The sequence below is a fragment of the Kogia breviceps genome, chromosome X (assembly GCF_026419965.1).
Source record: "Kogia breviceps isolate mKogBre1 chromosome X, mKogBre1 haplotype 1, whole genome shotgun sequence".
Taxonomy (NCBI): Eukaryota; Metazoa; Chordata; class Mammalia; order Artiodactyla; family Physeteridae; genus Kogia; species Kogia breviceps.
Genome location: NC_081330.1, coordinates 13,861,826 through 13,884,730, shown reverse-complemented (window position 1 = coordinate 13,884,730; position 22,905 = coordinate 13,861,826).

Here is a 22,905-nt window from a genome sequence, read left to right as displayed (position 1 = left end):
ATGTCTCTTTCCATCCATCAATCCATTTTGTGAGTTTTGTTTTGGTTATTGGAAAGTAAGTTGCAGACCTCAGCACACATCACTTCTAAACACTTCAGTGTGAATATTATTAGGTTCAATATTTGTTTTTAATTGAAATTAATGTACATATAGAAATATGTGGCAATCTCTTAAAAATCTTGGAATTAGTTTATTTCACTTTAATGAATATTAAATAACTATTCTTACTCTGTAAGTGCTATAGTGAATACAAAGGGTATGTGAGATATAGTCCCCATACCAAAAAGTGTATATTCTAGCCAGGGACATGTGACTAACACTGGGGAGTGATTAGATTAAAATACAAGGCAGTCCATTTTTAATCCAGTAAAGACAGAGAGGTAGGTTTAATACTTAGGAATTAGAGACATTTTTTTAGAATTATTGGATGTAAGAACTGCTGAGACCATAGCAATAATCTAGTCAAGGTCCCTAATTTTGCAGAGGCAGAAAAGTATGGACATTGGTTAAGTGACTTGCTCAGTGATTCAGTGGAGTGCTACATTAGATCTAAATATGATGTATTAACTCCTACATGAGGGCTCTTTCTAATACAGCCTACATCCTTGTTAACCAAAATGGTTTTTTATTCTTATATATTAGAATGGCAATTCAAGTATTTCCTGCTGATAGTTATCTTTTGTAAGCATAAAGCCTAGTAATAGCACTGGTTAAGTATTCTAGAATAAATCATACATAATACTTGTTTTCCTGGGATTTATAAGCTGAGAAGGCTGGTGGTAAGTGGAACCCATTTGCCCAGTTGTTCCTAGATGGCTGAGAACTGATTCATGTCTTTTCAGAGACATGTCTGCCAGCAATCTGTATGACTTCATCACTCTTCTGCCTCAACCTGCCTTTTGTTTTGATGTAGCCAAAATTCTTGCTGTCAAAACCGAAAGCAAAATGTAGCAATCTTAAGAGTACTCTTCTATGAGGTTTGATATATGCACACGCTCTATAACCTACACTCCTATCAAGATATAAAACATTAACAGCATTCAAGAAAGTTCCTTTATGCTCATTCCCAGTCAATCCCTTCTTTCATTCTCTAGAGCAACCATTTTCCTGATTTTTATACCATAAATTAGTTACTTTAAAAAACTTTTTATTTGGAAATAATTTCAAACTTACAGAAAAGTTGCAAGAAAAAGAATACTACAAAGAATGTTCACATACCGTTTACCCAAATACACCTATCATTAACATTTTACCTCATCTGCTTTCTTTATATGTATATAGATATTTTTTCTGAAACATTTGTGATTAAGTAACAGGCAACCATAGGTTAGTTTTGCCAGTTCCAGAACTTAACATAGAAATGGAATAAGAGAGCATACTTTTGCTTTCTAAATTTTTATGAAAATTAAAAAATATAAACAGTGTTTAATACTGGAAGGCTTTGAATGAAAAACGGCAGCCACTTCTAACTATTCTCATCCATCAGTCTTGCCCCTGAGAGTCAGTCCCTTTTAACTCTTTTTAACTATTCCTTGTGGCAGTTAATTCCTTATTCCTAAACTAGGCTTATATTGTTATTTCTTATGTCAGCAATTTTAGACATTATCTAGTCATTTTACATAATGGTAGATTCATTCGTTCATTCAACAATTTTTTTTTGAGTGAACGTAGTTTTCATCTCACCTGAATAAATCCCCACTTAGGAGTGGGATTGCTGGGCCATACAGTTGGTACGTGTTCAATTTTGCAACAAATTGAAGAACTGATTTGCAAAGTGTGTGTACCATTTTGCATTCCCAACAGCAATGTATGAGAGTTCCAGTTGCTCCACATCCTCACCAGTACTTAGTATTGTCAATTTTATTGATATTAGCCATTCTAATAGGTGCGTGGTGGTATCTCATTGTGGTTTTAATTTTCAATTCCCTAATGACTAATGGCTTTGAGTGGGGTTTCATGTGCTTATAGCCATTTATAAATAATCTTTGGTGTGAAATGTCTATTCAAATATTTTTCCCATTTAAAAGATTTAATTCTTATTAATTTTCTTATTCTTAAGTTTTAAGAGTTCTTTATGTAGTCTAGAAACGAATACTTTGTTGCATATGTGGCTTGCAAATATTTTGTCAAAGTCTGTGGCTTGTGTTTTTATTCTCTTAACAGTACCTTTTGCAGAGGAAAAGTTTATAATTTGACAAAAATCCTATTTATTAATTTTTTTCTTGTATGAATCATGAGTTGGTGTTGTATCTAAAAACTAATTGCTAAACCCAAGGTCACAAAGATTTTTCCTATGTTTTTTTTTCTAAAAAGTTTTATAGCTTTATGTTTCATGTTTAGGCTTATGATCTATTTTGAGTTAATTTTTGTATAAGGTGTGAGGTTTAGGTTTAGGTTAATTTCTATTTTTACAAATGGTTGTCCAATTGTTCTAGCAGCATTTGTTGAAAAGACTGTCCCTTACTCCCATTGAATTTTCTTTGCCCCAAAGCCTCCATATTTGTGTGAGTATATTTCTGAACTCTGCATTCTGTTCTGTTGGTCTATATGTGTCCCTTTCTTTTTCTTTCTTTTTTTTTTTTTTTGAGGTAACCACTATTATCTCTGTGTATCCTTCCAGAGATATTCTATGTATATACAACTCTATAGGTAAGTGTATTTGCTTTTCTTTTTCTAGGGACTAAAATAGTCACATAATTTACAGATAGTTCTGCACCTTGCTTTTTATCATTTAACCTTATATCATGGAGATGAGTCCATATCAATTTCAGTCCAATTAGAACTATCTCATTCATTTTAGTGGCTGCATAATATTCTATATATTCATAATATTCTATATATGTAGGTTGTTTCCAAAGTTTGCTATTACGAACAATTCTTCAATGCATAGCCTTAAACTTATTTCAGTCTGCACACATATGGCTATGTCTGTAGGATCAATTCCTAGAAATAGAATTCCTGGGTCAAAGAATACGTGAATTTTATATTTTTATAGATTTTGCTAAATTTCCCCCTTAAATATTGTTCCTAGAGATTTATTCTTCCATCAGTAATGTATTAGAGTGTCCTTTTCCACCATGCATCATGCATTTCTTTTGTTTTTGTTAATCTAATAGGTAAAAAGTTGTATCTCATTGTGGCTTAAAGGTATGTTTCTTTTATTATGAGTGAGACTGAGTATTTTTTCATGTGTTTAAGGGCCATTTTCTTCATATTACTTTCCTTTTTATCCATAGGGTTGTTCTTCTTTATTTGATTTTACACACACACGTATAGATATAAATATATATTCCCTTGCCTATTATATGTTGTAGCATTTAGGAATATTTTTGGTGACAAATTGTAGAAACCTGATTATAGTGGCTTATTAGTTTTTTGGGGCTGCCATAACAAAATACCATAGACTGGTGGTTTAAACAACAGAAATTTATTTTCTCACTGTTCTGGAAGCTGGAAGTTCAAGTCAAGGTGCCAGCAGGGTTGATTTCTCCTGATGCCTCTTTCCTTGGCTTGCCTTCCCACTGTGTCCTCACATGGCCTTTCCTCTGCAAGTGTGAATCTCTGGTCTCTCTCTTCTTATAAGGATACCAGTAATATTGGATTAGGGCCTCACCCTTATGACTTGAATTAACTTTACCTCTTTAAAGGCCCTATGTCCAAATACAGTCACAAATACAGGCAAATTCCATTAGAACTTAAAGCTCAAGTATAATCCTCTTTGGCTCAGTGCTCTGCCCTGTGGGCCCACTGGGACAGCAGTGTCATGCCTGTAGCTGTGAATGGTGTCCCTGTCCCTGTGGCACTGCTGAAAATGAGGAGGAGACAGCCTTGTCCCTTCCGTCTCTGATGGCAATGGCAGCCCTCCTGATTTCTGAAATACTTCCAGGGTCATTCTTCCCTTTTCTTGAAGGGCAACACATGTTTGCTGCTGGACAGCTCTATTGTTTTGTCCTATAGAATCCCAGTGTTTCTGAGAGTCTTCCTTCATTTCAACCTCTGTCCTCTTTAGACCAAGGCGGCAATATTTCTGTTAATATAATCTCATTGCTATTCCTAGCTTCTGCTGAGATGGCTGACTAAATCTATGAATAGCACCTATAATCTTTTTATCAAATGATTTTCCAGCCATATTCTTGGTATTCTCTCCAGAACATGCTTTCTCATTTTTCATAATAAGAATAGGCTGAGAAATTTCCAAATCTTCAAGTTCTAGTTCCTTTTTGCTTAACAATTACTTCAATTTATCTCTCCCCTCTTATTTTACTAAAAACAGTAAGGAGAAGTGAGGCTGCACCTTCAACACTTTGCTTAGAAATCTCCTTGGTTAAATATTCACGTTTATCACTCTTAACTTCTACTTTCCATAAAACACTAGAACACAACTTCTTTGCCACTTTATAATGTGGATCACCTTTCCTCCAGTTTCCAATAACATATTCCTTGTTTTCATCTGAGGTCTCCTCAGAATCAAGTTTAAAATTTTTTTTTCTTTTTTTAGAAAAGTTTTATTGGAGTGTAGTTGATTTACAATGTTGTGTTAGTTTCAGGTGTACAGCGAAGGGAATCAGTTTATACATATACATATATCCACTCTTTTTTTTTTTTTAGGTTCTTTTCCCATGTAGGCCATTACAGAGTACTGAGTAGAGTTCCCTGTGCTATACAGCAGGTTCTTATTAGTAATCTATTTCATATATAGTGATGGGTTTTAATGATCATATTCCTACTAACCAACAATCTCTTCAAGGCAGTGTGGGTATTTCATCTTTTAAATTTATTCCTATGTACTTTATTCTTTTTGATGCTGTTGTAGTTAGAATGATTTTCCTAATTTCATTTTGAATTGTTTATTGCTAGTGTATAGAAGTATAATCAGTTATTGTATATTGTTATTTTATACTGCAATCTTGCTGAACACATTTATTAGCACTAAGAGGTTTTCTTGGTGTGTATTCCTTTGGATTTCATGTACATAAAATTATATCATTTGCAGTTAAAGATAGATTTACTTCTTTTCTAATGTGGAAGCCTTTTATTTCTTTTTGTTTCTTAATTGCCCTGACTAGAACTTCCAGTACAATATTGAATAGATGTGGCAAGAGTGAACATTCTTGTTTTGTCCTTGATCTCAGGGGAGGAAAATTTTCAGTATTTCACCATTATGTGTGATGTTAGCTGTGGATTTTTCGTAGGGTGCACTTTACCCGACTGAGGAAGTTCACTTCTATTCCTAGTTTGTTTATTTTATTTTATTTTTATCACGAGAGGGTTTTGGTTGTGTCAAATGACTGTTATGCACTACTGAGGTGATCTTGTGGTTTTTATCTTTTATTCTATTAATATGGTATATTACATCAATTGATTTTCTGATGTTGAACCAACCTTGCATTATTGGGTTAAATCTCACTCAGTCATGGTGTACAATCCTTTGTATATGTTGCTGGATTTATTTATGGTTATTTGTATAAGTCTGCTAGTATTTTGTGGTGAATTTTTACATCTCTATTCATAAGAGATATTGGTATATAGTTTTCTTTTCAAGTCTTTGTCTTGTTTTTGTATCAGGGTAATACTGGCCTCGTAGAATGAGTTGGGTAGTATCTCCTCTTCTATTTTTAGATGAATTTGCAAGTTATTGGTGTTAATTCTTCTTTAAGATTTGCTGGTGAAGCCATATGGACCTGGGCTTTCCTTTGTGGGAAATTTTGTGATTACTGACTTAATCGCTTTACTTCTTAGAGGTTTATTTAGATTTCCTATTTCTTCTTGAGTCATCTTTGCTAGTTTATGTCTTTCTAGGAATTTATAAATTTTGCCTAGGTCATCTAAATAATCTACATATTCAAGAATGTCAACAAATTCTAACTTGGAAGAACTCGAAGAGAGCCACACCTAGACACATCATAATCAAACTGTTGAAAGAGAAAGACAAAAAGAGAATCTTGAAAAGAGCGTGAGACATACAAGGGATTCTCGATAAGAGCTGATTTCTCATTACACATGCACATGGCTTTCTAGATTCCCTGGACTATGTCAGAGCTTTTCAGAGCCCCTGGATATCTCATTCTCCAGATTTTCCTTTTAAACTTGCTTGTTAGCCTATTATTTGAACTGTTAACTACTCCTGAAGGCAGTCTTGAAGTTAGTCAACTACCTCTTATTATTTTTCTATAATTTTCCCTGGGGAAAAGATTTTAGGTATTTGACAAGCTCCTAGTCTGGTTAAATAATGGCAAACCTTGTGAGTGGGATCTTCCAGGAAATCACCAGATAGGCCAAATAATAACAGTTCTCTTTTCTGGGTTTTATAGTATATCCAACCCCATTCTTCCTCCAGTGGCTGCCAGCCTGCTGGTGTTCACTGTAATTGCAGGATGTTAGGTTTCAAGGCTACTCTTGAGCTGGGGAGAGCAATGGGGGAATTGAGTTAAAATGCCTCAAAGCTCACTCTTTCACATAAAATCAGCCATTTTTCTTGAAAAATGCAATTGCTGCAATCTTTTGGTTAATATCCAGAGTTCTTAAAATGTTGATTCTAACATTTTTTCCCATGTTCTCATTGCTTTTATGGAGGAGAGAATTTTTGGATGTCCTTACTCCATCATTTCTACTGATGTCAATATGGTGATTTTTAAAACACAATTTTTTCCTGGTTCTTTCATCTTCTCTGTTATAGTTCTGGATTCCCTTATTTATGCTTTATTTGTTTGTTCATTTAATGTTGGAGACCTTCCTATAATTTATTCATTCATTCAACCGTATTGAGTACACTGTTTTAAAAGCACAAAATAAAAACAAACCCCCTGCTTTCAGGGAGTTTATATTCTAGTGGGATGGTGATTATATGTCAGATGATTGATGTACGTTATATATATTTAAGAATGAGGCACAGAAACACTTAATAGAAGTCTGTGTGTAGGTGAAGATTGTTGACTGGTAGTCTACAATGAAGAGTGGTTTGGCAAGGAGTCAGACTTTACTGGGATCCTTAAATCTCAGCTGTTAAGAATGTGGAGATATTGTTTGCTCAGATAGACCAGTTTCTCCAAATAATTCTTCCATATCTTGGGGTCAGGATTTGATAGAAGCCTGGCTGTTGTCATTTTTGGAACCTAGCAGGGATGAATCTGGGGGTGGGGGTGAGAAGGGTCTCACAGTTTCAGGAGCAGAATTTTAAGACATCTTATTTTAAGACTCACCACTGCTCTCTAGAATACCTGGTGTCTTTTCCGCCATGACCTTATTCATTTAAGTTTCCAGAGATAAAACCTCTAGTTTCTTGCCTGACTGTTTGGGGTGAGGGTGGGGACATCAGAGGATATTCAGTCCACACACAGATATTCAACCAATCTCCGGTATTCAGTTCTGAGTTACACCCCTATCTTATTGGAGTCTCTCAGGGATTTCACAGGGCAGATCAGCTGGCTTATCCAGTATCCTCCTCTGTAGGCACTTAAAGTTGTAGCTTCCTCTTCTGCTCTACTTCCAAGAATTGTTGAAATCTCACCCACTGATGGCTTCTCTCTTAATCTTTTTGGTCTTTGTAGGTTTATGCCTTTAAAAAACATTCCTTTGCTGTCATTTTGGGACTTCTTAGGAGGGAAAGGAGATAAATATGTGCTGTCAATCTAGCATCTTTAACCAGGTGAATATACTTTTTTCACATTCTACATGACCCTCTGCAGATTTTGATTTCCTTTTCCCACACTGAGGACCATTGGTCTATTATATTAGGCATTTGTCAAGGGGTTTTAGTGCTCTATTTTAGAGACAGACAGACCTGAGTTAAATTTCCACTTACACTATTTACTAGCTGTGGCCATGGAAAAATCACTTAAGTTCCCTGAGCCTCAGTTGGTAATAATAATTATTTTTTAAATTTAATTTTTATTTTATATTAGAGTATACTTGATGTACAATGATGTGTTAGTTTCAGGAGTACAGCAAAGTGATTCAGTTATATAGATATATCCATTCTTTTTCAGAATATATGTTATTACAGAATATTGAGTAGAGTTCCCTGTGCTATACAGTAGCCAATTTGATTACTGTGTGTCTCGGCGTGTTTCTCCTTGGGTTTATCCTGTATGGGACTCTCTGAGCTTCCTGGACTTGGGTGGCTATTTCCTTTCCCATGTTAGGGAAGTTTTCAACTATAATCTCTTCAGATATTTTCTCGGGTCCTTTCTCTCTCTCTTCTCCTTCTGGGACCCCTATAATGCGAATGTTGTTGCATTTAATGTTGTCCCAGAGGTCTCTTAGGCTGTCTTCATTTTTCATTCGTTTTTCTTTATTCTGTTCCGCAGCAGTGAATTCCACCATTCTGTCTTCCAGGTCACTTATCCATTCTTCTGCCTCAGTTATTCTGCTATTGACTCCTTCTAGTGTATTTTTCATTTCAGTTATTGTATTGTTCATCTCTGTTTGTTTGTTCTTTAATTCTTCTAGGTCTTTGTTAAACATTTCTTGCATCTTCTCGATCTTTGCCTCCATTCTTTTTCCAGGGTCCTGGATCATCTTCACTATCATTATTCTGAATTCTTTTTCTGGGAGGTTGCCTATCTCCACTTCATTTAGTTGTTTTTCTCGGGTTTTATCTTGTTCCTTCATCTGGTACATAGCCCTTTGCCTTTTCATCTTGTCTGTCTTTCTGTGAATATGGTTTTTGTTCCACCTATTGTCACTACTGATCGTTGTTCTCAAATTGTTTCAAATGTGTATGTTTTATCTTTCCAGATTATCAATTATCCTTTTAAAGACAAGGACACAGTCTTTGTTCAGCATGGCTTTATACTGTTTTGCACAAATATGTACTCAATAAATGTTAATTTCTTGCTTGCCTAACTGACCTGATTAAATTCAGCACTCTATTTCTGATGACTTATATTTTTCAAAAATTTAACCCAATTGTTAATTTTACTGATGGACAAGAATTTTTCATTTGAATTGGTAGCAAATCCAACATGGATTTATTATATACATGCCCATCATTAAGCTTGGTGCCGTTGGAGGTTGCAAGTATTAATAACAGTAATGACCGTGTAGGGCTGGAAGTATGATTCCCCACTGAAAGATGATGAAATTAAGGGTAAAAGAGGTTAAAATGTTGCCCATGATCTCATCTTCCATAGGTAGTGAGAAGTGGAAATAGGACCAGAAGCCAGGCCTTCTGCCCTGTTGTTTCATGCTCTTCCCACACACCATATGACCTTTCTAGAGCCCTTTCATGTCTTTTTGGGGCCTTCCAGTCTGGTGTGGAAATAAGACCCTGGCAGGGGGCGAGCATGAAAATGATAGGAGCCAGGAGTGCCCTACTCTTTCACATCAGTTACAGATTGTCAGAGCATCTGTAATGCTCAGTACGTTCGTTGTGCATCTCAATTGCCCACGCTACTTCCTTAGGGCTGTCATTCACTTGGGGGTCTCCAAGGAGACAGTGCACATTCTGGCAGTCAGCTCTTGGCACCTCCACCTTGATATTTTAACAGAGATTACAGTGCAGGTTCATTCCCTCAGATTCGAGGTGTTTTATATAAATCTGGCCTTCGGGTTTATGGGAGATTGAAAATGGGGCTCCAGTCTCCCAAAACCGCGAGGTTCCCAGAATTGGAGGAGTGGAAACAGAAAGATATGAAGAAATACAGCCTTTTTCCCCCTCTGACAATTACTAATTCTGGGGTCATATTAAATAGACAGACAAACTATTGAGCATCTAGGTGCTATCTTCATCTACCACGTGTTACTTCTCCTTCGTTGAAAATCAATGGTGGGAGTGAGGGAGCAGAACTGAGGTGAGAAGAAGGTTGTTATTTACTGTGAAGTTACAATAATTCAGAATAAGACCAAAATTTGAACACTCATTCTTCCTCTCCCTGGCATTTGGCCAGGTACTTAGCCTCTCTGAATTTTAGTTTCCTTATCTATAAAAATGCCAGTTCTTTTTATTTGGGGGGAATGAAAAGGGGGTAGCCATAGAGTGAGACAGATACTAAGTTTTGGAACCCGTGAAGGTAAAAACAAATGATCCAAAAGGGTAGGAAGATGACAGGAGAAGTGGCAGGTGATGAAAGGCAAGGGGGTGGGGAACTTAGAAAGTGGCAAATAGCTCCACATTCAACAGGAAAATGCAGAAGAGACATTTAGATTTTGCCAGAAGCAGACCACTGAGGACCTCAGAGAAGTTTCCATGGAGTGCTGAGAAGAACCAGATTACATGGGCTTGAGGAGGGAGTGGGTGGTGGGGAAACAACACAGTGAGATTCCTCTCCCCTCTAGTCACGAAAGGCAGGACCTGGGAGAGTGGTGGCTTCTTGGTGTTGTGATGACCAGGCACTGGGGAGGGTGACTTGCTTCTTGTTTCCCAGTGCCACTTACAGATCTCATCTCCTCATTTCTCCTTCAGAGTCACTGTTTTCTCATCCAAAAAGGACAAAAATTTATTGTTTATTTCATAGGTTTTAGAATATTGAAGGAGATAATGCATGTAAAATGCTTGGTCTATAGAACAAAGTGACTCAATAAGAGTTAGCTGCTATCATTGTATTATTATTATGTTTTAGAGCATTGTTACTATTATTATATATTATTATGTTTTAATTAACATTATTATGTAGAAGGGCAGGTCAGTTAGAAATGGCTAAAGTTGCAAGGGGCTCAAGGGTGGGGATGTAGGAGTCTGGTAGTCAGAATCATGCCAAATTCTGTGCTGTTGGGTATACAGTAGAAGGAGCAAGACAGACAGTATCTCTGCCCTCATGGATCTTGTGAACTAGTTGGGGGAGTAGCCAAGGAGGCTGTGGTGAGGGTTAGGACAGAGGAAGCAGAGGGCTCTGTGGACCTAACTTGATCCAGGAGCTTAGTGAAGGAACTAAGATTCTCATTTGCCCTCCCCACTGCTCCCCACCCAACCCCACCACCATCTTTAGAAGAGAAGCTCTGGATCCGGGAAGTAATATTGGATCAACACGTGTCCATTAGATGGGACTCTATCACATCCATGGGTTTAAGAATTCCTTCATTGGCTGATACTGTTAACTGGTCTATGAGGAAGGATCCAAAGATGACTCAACCTGCTTTATTTTTAAATAAGTAAGTCCTAGGGCTTCCCTGGTGGCGCAGTGGTTGAGAGTCCGCCTGCCGATGCAGGGGACACGGGTTCGTGCCCCGGTCCGGGAAGATCCCACGTGCCGCGGAGCGGCTGGGCCCGTGAGCCGTGGCCGCTGAGCTTGCGCGTCCGGAGCCTGTGCTCCGCGATGGGAGAGGCCACAACAGTGAGATGCCCGAGTACCGCAAAAAAAAAAAAAAAGTAAGTCCTAATGTGAATGCTCTTAGCACAGGCTCTGAAACTTGCTATGAATGAAATCACTATAATAACAATATGGAGACTTTCATAGCAAATCATTAGAGAAATTCCATTTTCTGTCAGCAAACACAATTTAAGCACTTAGCAGCTAAGCTTCTTAAGATTCATAGCTGACTAGGGAGCAATTAGGACTGGATTTTAATGAATACACATGAACTCAGGGGTTTCTGCCAGGAAGAAAGGCTAAGTTAGTAAGTAGTGGAAACAGCTTTTGAATTTAATTCAGAATATCACTTAGACATCTTCTTGGAATAAAATGCAATTAAAGAAATCTTTAACTTATGCACTAATTACAGCATGCTATGTTTATCTCCTCATTCACAACTCCCTCCTCATTCAGTTTGACAAGCAAAATGTATGGGGGGCTAGTGCTGACTTTTAAATGGCTATTAAACAGTTAAACTGATCAGCTATTAAACAGAAGTAGGACCCCTCCAACTTGATTGATCAATTAACTTGAATGTTCTGATGAACTCTGGCAATTTGAAGTTCAGCTCCTTTAGCATCTGTATCTAAAGGGGGAGGGACTAGAAGGGAAAGACCTAGGCACTGAACGATTCTTGTGCATGACCACTTTTCAGGGTTACAAATTCCCCCTTCCCAGTTGCCTTGACTTTCTGTAACCCGTGGTTGTCATCTCAACCCCACTGGTTATTTTAGGATCCCCACAGTTTGCAAAGTTCCATACCTAATTATTTCTAGGAGTCTCCAGGGGGTTAAAATGAAGCCCTGTGAACACCCAAGTGTTTCTCTTGTTTAGAAACACAGTTTAAGTTTGTATGTCAGTTTGGATCCTCTGGGAAAACAAGATGGAGGTGAAGGGCAAGGTAGTTATTCAGAGTACTGCCCGTGAAAGATAAAGGGGAGAAGGGGCCAGAGTAGGCAGAGCCTTCAGGTCATAATGCTGATATGATTGATACCTATGAGGGGAATGGGGAGAGGAAGGAGGAGTGGGTACGAAAAGCCTCAGACATCAGTATAGCTTGTAGAAAATCTTGACGAGCCCAGAAGGGAAGCCCGGCGCCACGATTTCCCACAGAGGAGGTGCACGTCGGGCAGAACTGGCCAGGCCCTAACACCCCCCATCATTCTCCATCACTGGCTGGGGGCAGCCCGGGGAAGAGCACAGCCTGGGCTCCATTGCTGCCCCAGATCCCAAGGGTACTGGGGCTAGAGGTGCTCAGATCACTGCAGCCCTTGTAGGATCAGCCACTGCTTCCCGGACGGACATCCCAGCAGCTCGCCTCCGTGGCTGCCGGCGGACTACATCTAGATTACAAACAGGGGGCCTGCAAGGCTGCCCGCGGCACAAATCTCAGGATTTGATGTTTTAAATGACATGTGGAAAAAGGATATTCCCAGTGGCTTTAATGCTCTGTGGGTGTATTAGAATTCAGAACAGAGCCAGCGAAGGCAAATTTTCCACTGGCAACATTCTACTGTAGTCAGCTGTATTGAATGTAGAGTCCTTCACTAAGATTTTAAGAGGATTACTCATTAAGTGTGTAAATTAAAAACCTCAAGAGTAACTGAAATTATTTGCTTCATTTAAAACAAGATTTGAAACCTCAGACTTACGGAAATGCTTATATATGCCAAGTAGCTGTCTTTTACCATTTAAGTAGAAGGTGATCCAGCTTGCTAAAAATAGGTAAGTTTGTAAAGGACTTTTCCTTAATTATGAAAATGTCAAGTCTGCCTTATATGAATGGGTTTATTACATGAATAGTTTGTACTGTTTTAATGTTTAGAATGCCTATTTTCCCTGAATCACTGTGTGTAATCAGGCACAAGTTTATTTTTCTCAGACTTAATGGGAGGTATATGTTCATCAGCAAATATACTGCACTCCCCATGATTTATCACTTATCCTTAAAACAGCCTCAGGAAATAGATATTATTTTCATGCCCATTTTATGGGCATGGAAACAGAGTGAGAATTTAAGCAGATGGCTCAGCTTTTTTTCTGATGGAAAGTGGCAGGATCTTAGATCTGTCAGATTCTGGAGACTGCATGCCCACATACTATACCATACTGCTTATTGCTGTGTGTTCAGTAGTTCTTTATTTACAGGAAAATAATGAATATGATAGTATACACAATAATTTGTCTTCTTAAAATGGCGCTTTACTCTGTTTTTTTAACTTTTAATTTTATATTGGAGTATAGCTGATTAACGGTGTTGTGTTAGTTTCAGGTGTACAGCAGAGTGATTCAGTTATACATACACATGTATCTATTATTTTTCAAATTCTTTTCCCATTTAGGTTATTACAGAGTACTGAGCAGAGTTCCCTGTGCTATGCAGCAGGTCCTTGTTGGTTATCTATTTTAACTATAGCAGTGTGTACATGTCACTCCCAAACTCCCTAAATATCCCTCCCTCCCACCTTTCCCCCTGTTAACCATAAGTTCATTCTCTAAGTCTATGAGTCTGTTTCTGTTTTGTAAATAAGTTCATTTTTATCAATTTTTAAAGATTCTGCATATAAGCGATATCATATGATACTTGTCTTTCTCTGTCTGACTTACTGCACTTAGTATGATAATCTCCAGGTCCATCCATGTTGCTGCAAATGGCATTATTTCATTCTTTTTAATGGCTGAATAATATTCCATTGTATATATGTACCACATCCTCTTTATCCATTCCTCTGTCAATGGACATTTAGGTTGCTTCCATGTCTTGGCTATCGTAAACAGCGCTGCAATGAACACTGAGGTGCATGTATCCTTTCGAACCATGTTTTTCTCTGAATATGTGCCCAGTAGTGGGATTGCTGGGTCATATGGTAGCTCTATTTTTAATTTCTTAAGGAACCTCCATACTGTTCTCCATAGTGGCTGTATCAATTTACATTCCCACCAACAGTGTTAGGTGGGTTCCCTTTTCTCCCCACCCTCCCCAGCATTTATTGTTTGTAGACTTCTTGATAATAGCCATTCTGACTGGTGTGAGGTGATATCTAATTGTACTTTTGATTTGCATTCCTCTAATGATTAGCGATGTTGAGCAACTTTTTAATGTGCCTCTTGGTCATCTGTATGTCTTCTTTGGAGAAATGTCTATTTAGGTCTTCTGCCCATTTCTGATTGGTTTTTAATTTTTTTTTATATTGAGCTGCATGAACTGTTTGCAAATTTTGGAGATTAATCCCTTGGTGGTCACATCATTTGCAAATATTTTCTCCCATTCTGTGGGTTGTCTTTTTGTTTCATTTATGGTTTCCTTTGCTGTGCAAAACCTTTTGAGTTTAATTGGGTCCTATTTGTTTATTTTTGTTTTTATTTCCATTATTCTAGGAGATGGATCAAAAAAGATATTGCTATGATTTATGTCAGAGTGTTCTGCCTATATTTTCCTCTAAGAGTTTTATAGTATCTGGTCTTACATTTAGGTCTTTAATCCCTTTTTATTTTATTTTTGTGTCTGGTGTTAAAGAATATTCTTTTAAAATTAATTTTTATTGGAGTATAGTTGCTTTACAGTGTTGTGTTAGTTTCTGCCGTACAGCAAAGTGAATCAGTTATATGGATGCATATGTCCTCACTTTTTTAGATTTCCTTCCCATTTAGGTCATCACAGAGCACTGAGTAGAGTTTACTGTGCTATACAGTAGGTTCTCATTAGTTATCTATTTTATACATAGTAGCGTATACATGTCAATCCCAATCTCCTAATTCATCCCATCCCCATTCCCCTCTTGATATCCATAAGTTTTCTCTACATCTGTGTCTCTATTTCTACTTTGCAAATAAGTTCATCTGTAGCATTTTTCTAGATTCCACATATAAGCTATATTATATGATATTTGTTTTTCCCCTTCTGATTTACTTCACTCTGTATGACAGTCTCTAGGTCTACCCATGTCTCTGCAAATGTAACTATTTTGTTCCTTTTTATGGCTGAGGAATATTCCATTGTTTATATGTATCACAACTTTTTTTAAGCTATTCTTTTTATTTATTTATTTACACTGCTCTGGATCTAGGTTGCAGCACACAGGATCTTTGTTGCGGCATGTGGGATCTTTAGTTGCGGCATATGGGCTTCTTAGTTGCGGCATGTGGGATCGTTTAGTTGGAGCTTGCAGGTTTCTTAGTTGTGGCATGCAGAATCTTAGTTGAGGCATACGAACCCTTAGTTGCGGCATGCATGCAGGATCTAGTTCCCCAACCAGGGATCTAACCCAGGCCCCCTGCATTGGGAGCACGGAGTCTTAACCACTGGACCACCAGGGAAGTCTCATACCACATCTTCTTTACCCATTCCTATGCTGATGGACATTTAGGTTGCTTCCGTGTTCTGGCTATTGTAAATAGTGCTGCAATAAACACTGGGTGCATGTGTCTTTTGAAAATACGGTTTTCTCTGAGTATATGCCCAGGAGTGGGATTGCTGTGTAATATGGTAGTTCTATTTCTGAGGAACCTCCATACTGTTCTCCATAGTGGCTGTACATCTACATTCCCACCAACAGTGTAGTAGGGTTCCCTTTTCTCCACATCCTCTCCAGCATTTACTGTTTGTAGATTTTTTGATGATGGCCATTCTGACCGGTGTGAGGTGGTACCTCATTGTAGTTTTGATTTGCATCTCTCTAATAATTAGTGATGTCAAGCAGCTTTTCATGTGCCTCTTGGCCATCTGTATGTCTTCTTTGGAGAATTGTCTATTTAGATCTTCCGCCCATTTTTTGATTGGTTTGTTTGTGTTTTTGATATTGAGCTGTATGAGCTGTTTGTATATTTTGGAGATTAATCCCTTGTCAGTTGCTTCATTTGCAAATATTTTCTCCCATTCTGAGGGTTGTCTTTTTGTTTTGTTTATGGTTTCCTTTGCTGTGCAAAAGCTTTTAAGTTTAATTAGGTCCCATTTGTTTAATTTTGTTTTTATTTTCATTACTCTTGGAGGTGGGTCAAAAAAGCTGTTGCTGCGATTTATGTCAAAGGGTGTTCTGCCTGTGTTTTCCTCTAAGAGTTAGAGGTCTTACATTTATGTCTTTAATCCATTTGAGTTTATTTTTGTGTATGGTGCTAGGGAGTGTTCTAATTTCATTCTCTTACATGTAGCTGTTCAGTTTTCCCAGCACCACTTATTGAAGAGACTGTCTTTTCTCCATTGTATATTCTTGCCTCCTTTGTCATAAATTAGGTGACCTTAGGTGCGTGGGTTTACCTCTGGGCTTTCTATCCTGTTCCATTGATCTATATTTCTGCTTTTGTGCCAGTACCATATTGTCTTGATGACTGTAGCTTTGTAGTATAGTCTGAAGTCAGGGAGCCTGATTCTCCAGCTCTGTTTTTCTTTCTTAAGATTGCTTTGGCTATTCAGGGTCTTCTGTGTCTCCATACAAATTTTAAGATTTTTTTTGTTCTAGTTCTTTGAAAAATGCCATTGGTAATTTGATAGGGCTTGCATTGAATCTGTAGATTGTCTTGAGTAGTATAGTCATTTTGACAATATTTTATTCTAGCAGTCCAAGAACATGGTATATCTTTCCATCTGTTTGTGTCATCTTCGATTTCTTTCATCAGTGTCTCATAGTTTTCTGAGTACAGGTCTTTTGCCTCCTTAGGTAGGTTTATACCTAGGTATTTTATTCTTTTTCATGCTATGGTAAATGGGATTGTTTATTTAATTTCTCTTTCTGATCTTTTGCTGCTAGTGTATAAAAATGCAACCAATTTCTATGTATCTATTTTGTATCCTGCAATTTTACCGAATTCATTGATGAGCTCCAGTAGTTTTCCAGTAGCATTTTTAGGATTTTCTCTGTACAGTATTATGTCATCTGAAAACAGTGACAGTTTTACTTCTTCTTTTCCAGTTTGGATTCAGTTTATTTCTTTTTCTTCTTTGATTGCTGTGGCTAGGACTTCCAAAACTATGTTGAATAAAAGTGCTGAGAGAGTTTTGTGTGCAAGAGGACTTTTCTGAGGAGTCTACATATTTAATCAAATTCTCAAAGATCATTTGGCCCATTCCTTATTTAGTTCTTTAGATTCCAACTGTTTGGAGATTTTACTGTTATCCTTCTGTTATTGATTTCTAGTCTGATTTCATTTTGATTGGACAACACACTATACAGGATTTCAATACTTTTAAATTTGTTGAGGTTTGTTTTATGGCCCAGGATGTGGTCTATCTTGGTATTTGTTCCATGGGCACTTGAAAATAATGTATTATTATGGTGTTGTTGAGTAGGGTGTTCTACAAATATTGGATAGATCCTGTTGGTCAATATCTTCTATATCTTTGCTGATTTTTTTTTGTCTAGATGTTCTATCAGTTTCTGAGAGAGCATGTTTATTTCCTTACTATATTTAGAGATTTGGCAATTTTGTCAGTTCTATTAGTTTTGGCCTTATGTACTTTGTTGCTCTGTTATTTGGTGCATACATATTTATAACCTCTATGTATTCATTTTAGATTGACTCTTTTTTCGTTATGTAATATCTCTTCTGTCTCTGGTAATTTTCTTTGCTCTCAAGTCTAGTTTATCTGATATTAGGATAGTAACTTCTGCTTTCCTTTGCATGATATGTCTTTTTTGTGCATTTTCTTTCAACCTGTCTATATCATTATATTTGAGGTGAGTTTCTTTGGATAGCATATAGTTGGGTCATGTTTTAAAATACATTCTGCCAATCTCTTCTTTTAATTGGTGTGTTTAGACCATTTCACATTTAATGTAATTATCACTATGAAGAGCTTAAGTCTGCCATTTTATTTTATGTTTTCTGTTTTTCCTCTTTGGGTTTTTTTTTTTGAAGTTTTGAATTTTATTTCTTTATTTTTTATATAGCAGGTTCTTATTAGTTATCTATTTTATACATATTAGTGTATATATGTCAATCCCAATCTCCCAATTCATCCCAGCACCACCCCCCAGCCACTTTCCCCCCTTGGTGCCCATATGTTTGTTCTCTACATCTGTGTTGCTATTTCTGCCTTGCAAGCCAATTCATCTGTACTGTTTTTCTACATTCCACGTATATGTGTTAATATATGATATTTGTTTTTCTCTTTCTGACTTACTTCGCTCTGTATGACAGACTCTAGGTCCATCCACCTCACTACAAGTAACTCAGTTTTGTTTCTTTTTATGGCTGAGTAATATTCCATTGTATATATGTGCCACATCTTCTTTATCCATTCATCTGTCGATGGACACTTAGGTTGCTTCCATGTCCTGGCTATTGTAAACAGAGCTGCAATGAACATTGTGGTACATGTCTCTTTTTGAATTATGGTTTCTCAGGGTATATGCCCAGTAGTGGGATTGCTGGGTCATATGGTAGTTTTGTTTTTAGTTTTTTAAGGAACATCTCTACAGTTCTCCATAGTTGCTGTATCAGTTTATATTCCCACAACAGTGCAAGAGGGTTCCCTTTTCTCCACACCATCTCCAGCATTTACTGTTTGTAGGTTTTTTGATGGTGGCCATTCTGACTGGTGTGAGGTGATACCTCATTGTAGTTGTTTTTTTTAACAGCAGTATTGGAGTATAATTGCTTTCAATGGTGTGATAGATTCTGCTCTATAAAAAGTGAATCACCTATACATATATCCCCATATCTCCTCCCTCTTGCATCTCCCTCCCACCCTCCCTATCCCACCCCTCTAGGTGGTCACAAAGCACCGAGCTAATCTCCCTGTGCTTTGTGGCTGCTTCCCACTAGCTATATATTTAACATTTGGTAGTATATATTAGTCCACGCCACTCTCTCTCGTTGTCATGGCTTACCCTTCCTCCTCCCTGTGTCCTGAAGTCCATTCTTTACATCTGCATCTTTATTCCTGTCTTGCCCCTAGGTTCTTCATTACCATTTTTAAACATCTTTATTGGAGTGTAATTGCTTTACAATGGTGCATCACTTTCTGCCCTATAACAAAGTGAATCAGCTATACGTATACATATATACACATATCTCTTCCCTCTTGCATCTCCCTCCCTCCCACCCTCCCTATCCCACACCTCTAGGTGGTCAAAAAGAACTGAGCTGATCTCCCTGTTCTATGTGGCTGCTTTCCACTAGCTATCGGTTTTACATATGGTAGTGTATATATGTCAGTGCCACCCTCTCACATTGTCCCAGCTTACCCTTCCCCCTCCCCATGTCCTCAAGTCCATTCTCTAGTAGGTCTGCGTCTTTATTCCCGTCTTGCCCCTAGGTTCTTCATGACCATTTTTTAGATTCCATATATATGTGTTAGGATACGGTATTTGTTTTTCTCCTTCTGACTTACTTCACTCTGTATGACAGACTCCAGGTCCATCCACCTCACTACAAATAACTCAATTTTGTTTCCTTTTATGGCTGAGTAATATTCCATTGTATATAGGTGCCACATCTTCTTTATCCATTCATCTGTCGATGGACACTTAGGTTGCTTCCATGTCCTGGCTATTGTAAATAGAGCTGCAGTGAACATTGTGGTACATGACTCATTTTGAATTATGATTTTCTGAGGGTATATGCCCAGTAGTGGGATTGCTGGGTCATATGGTAGTTTTATTTTTAGTTTTTTAAGGAACCTCCATACTGTTCTCCATAGTGACTGTATCAATTTACATTCCCACCAACAGTGCAAGAGGGTTCCCTTTTCTCCACAGCCTCTCCAGCATTTATTGTTTGTAGATTTTTTTGATGATGGCCATTCTTATCGGTGTGAGGTGATACCTCACTGTAGTTTTGATTTGCATTTCTCTAATGATTAGTTCTGTTGAGCATCCTTTCATGTGTTTGTTGGTAATCTGTATATGTTCTTTGGAGAAGTGTCTATTTAGGTCTTCTGCCCATTTTTGGATTGGGTTGTTTGTTTTCTTGATATTGAGCTGCATGTGTACTTTGGAGATTAATTCTTTGTCAGTTGCTTCATTTGCAAATATTTTCTCCCTTCTGGGGTTGTCTTTTCGTCTTGTATATGTTTTCCTTTGCTGTGCAAAAGCTTTCAGGTTTCATTAGGTCCCATTTTTTAATTTTTGTTTTTATTTCCATTTCTCTAGGAGGTGGGTCAAAAAGGATCTTGCTGTGATTTATGTCATAGACTGTTCTACCTGTTTTCCTGTAAGAGTTTTATAGTGCCTGGCCTTACATTTAGGTCTTAAATCCATTTTGAGTTTATTTTTGTGTATGGTGTTAGGGAGTGTTCTAATTTCAGTCTTTTACGTGTAGCTGTCCAGTTATCCAAGCACCACTTTTTGAAGAGGCTGTCTATTCTGCATTGTATATTCTTGCCTCCTTTATCAAAAATAAGGAGACCATATGTGCGTGGGTTTATCTCTGGGCTTTCAATCCTGTTCCGTTGATCTATATTTCTGTTTCTGTGCCAGTACCATACTGTCTTGATGACTGGAGCTTTGTAGTATAGTCTGAAGTCAGGGAGCCTGATTCCTCCAGCTCCGTTTTTCTTTCTCATGATTGCTTTGGCTATTTGGGGTCTTTTGTGTTTCCATACACACTGTAAAACTTTTTGTTCTAGTTTTGTGGAAAATGCCATTGGTAGTTTGGTAGGGATTGCATTGAATCTGTAGATTGTTTTGTGTAGTATAGTTATTTTTACAATGTTGATTCTTCCAATCCAAGGATGTGGTATGTCTCTTCATCTGTTTGTATCATCTTTAATTTCTTTCATCAGTGTCTTATAGTTTTCTGCATACAGGGTTTGGTCTCCTTAGGTAGGTTTATTCCTAGGTATTTTATTCTTTTTGTTGCAGTGGCAAATGGGAGTGTTTTCTTAATTTCACTTTCAGATATTTCATCATTAGTGTATAGGAATGCCAGAGATTTCTGAGCATTAATATAGACACAGGGTTTAAAAATCCAATTATGTGTACATTTGCAAAACTTAAAAGACTTCTTTCTTTTTCACAGTGTATTTCTCCTAACTAGGAGCATAACACCTGCATACATTTTAGGGGTTTTGTAAGATACTTTCCAAAGCTGTTTCAAACCCCAGAGTGCCAAGCATCTTTTTTTTTTTTTAACAACTTTATTGGAGTATAATTGCTTTACAATGGTGTGTTAGTTTCTGCTTTACAACAACGTGAATCAGTTATACATATACGTATGTCCCCATATCTCTTCCCTCTTGCATCTCCCTCCCTCTCAGCCTCCCTATCCCACCCTTCTAGCTGGTCAGAAAGCACCGAGCTGATCTCCCTGTGCTATGTGGCTGTTTCCCACTAGCTATCTATTTTACATTTGGTAGTGTATGTATGTCCATGCCACTCTCTCACTTAGTCCCAGCTTACCCTTCCCCCTCCCCATATCCTCAGGTCCATTCTCTAGTAGGTCTGGGTCTTTATTCCTGTCTTGCCCCTAGGTTCTTCATGACCTTTTTTTTTTTTTTTAGATTCCTTATATATGTATTAGAATATGGTGTTTGTTTCTCTCTTTCTGACTTACTTCACTCTGTATGACAGACTGTAGGCCTGTGCCTTATATTTTTATGAGTTCAGGTCTTCTACATCTTTAGTTATATTTATTACTACGTATTTTGTTCTTTTTGATGCAATTGTTTGTGATTGTAAATGGGATTGTTTTCTTAATTTCTCTTTCTGATAGTTTGTTATTAGTATATAGAAAGGCAACATATTTCTGTATATTAGTTTTGTATCCTGCAACCTTGCTGAATTCATTAATGAGCTCTACTCGTTTTCTGGTGGCATATTTAGGATTTCTATGTATAGTATCATGTCATCTGCAAACAGTGACAGTTTTACTTCTTCCTTTCCAATTTGGATTCATGTTATTTCTTTTTCTTGTGTTATTACTGTGGCTAGGACTTCCAGTACTATGTTGAATAAAGATGACAAGAGTGGGCATCCTTGTCTTGTTCCTGATCTTAGAGGAAATGCTTTCAGCTTTTCACCCTTCAGTATGATGTTGGCTGTAGGTTTGTCATATTTGGCCTTTATTTTGTTGAGGTCTGTCCCCTCTATACCCACTTTGTTTGGAGTTTTTATCATAAATTAATGTTGAATTTTGTCAGAAGCTTTTTCTGCATCTATTAAGATGATCATATGATTTTTATTCTTCAATGTGTTAATGTAGTGTATCACATTGATCGATGTGCAGATTTTGAACTATCCTTGCATCCTGGGATAAATCACCCTTGATTATGGTGTTATGATCCTTTTAATGTTTTGTTGAATTAACTGTTTTACTAATATTTTGTTGAGGATTTTTGCATCTGTGTTCATCATTGCTATTAGCCTATAAGTTTCTTGTGTGTGTGTGTGTGTGTGTGTGTGTGTGTGTGTGTGTGTGTGTGTTTAGTTTTTGCCTGGTTTTGGTATCAGGGTGATGCTGGCCTGATAGAATGAATTTGGAAATGTTCCTTCCTCTTCTGTTTTTTGGAGTAGTTTGTGAAGTTAGGTGTTAACTGTTCTTTAATATTTTGTAGAATTCACTCATTCACCTGTGATGCAATCTGGTCCTGGACTTTTGTTTGCTGGGAATTTTTAAATTACTGATTCTATTTTATTACTGGTAATCAGTCTGTTCATATTTTTTTCTTCCTGATTTAGTC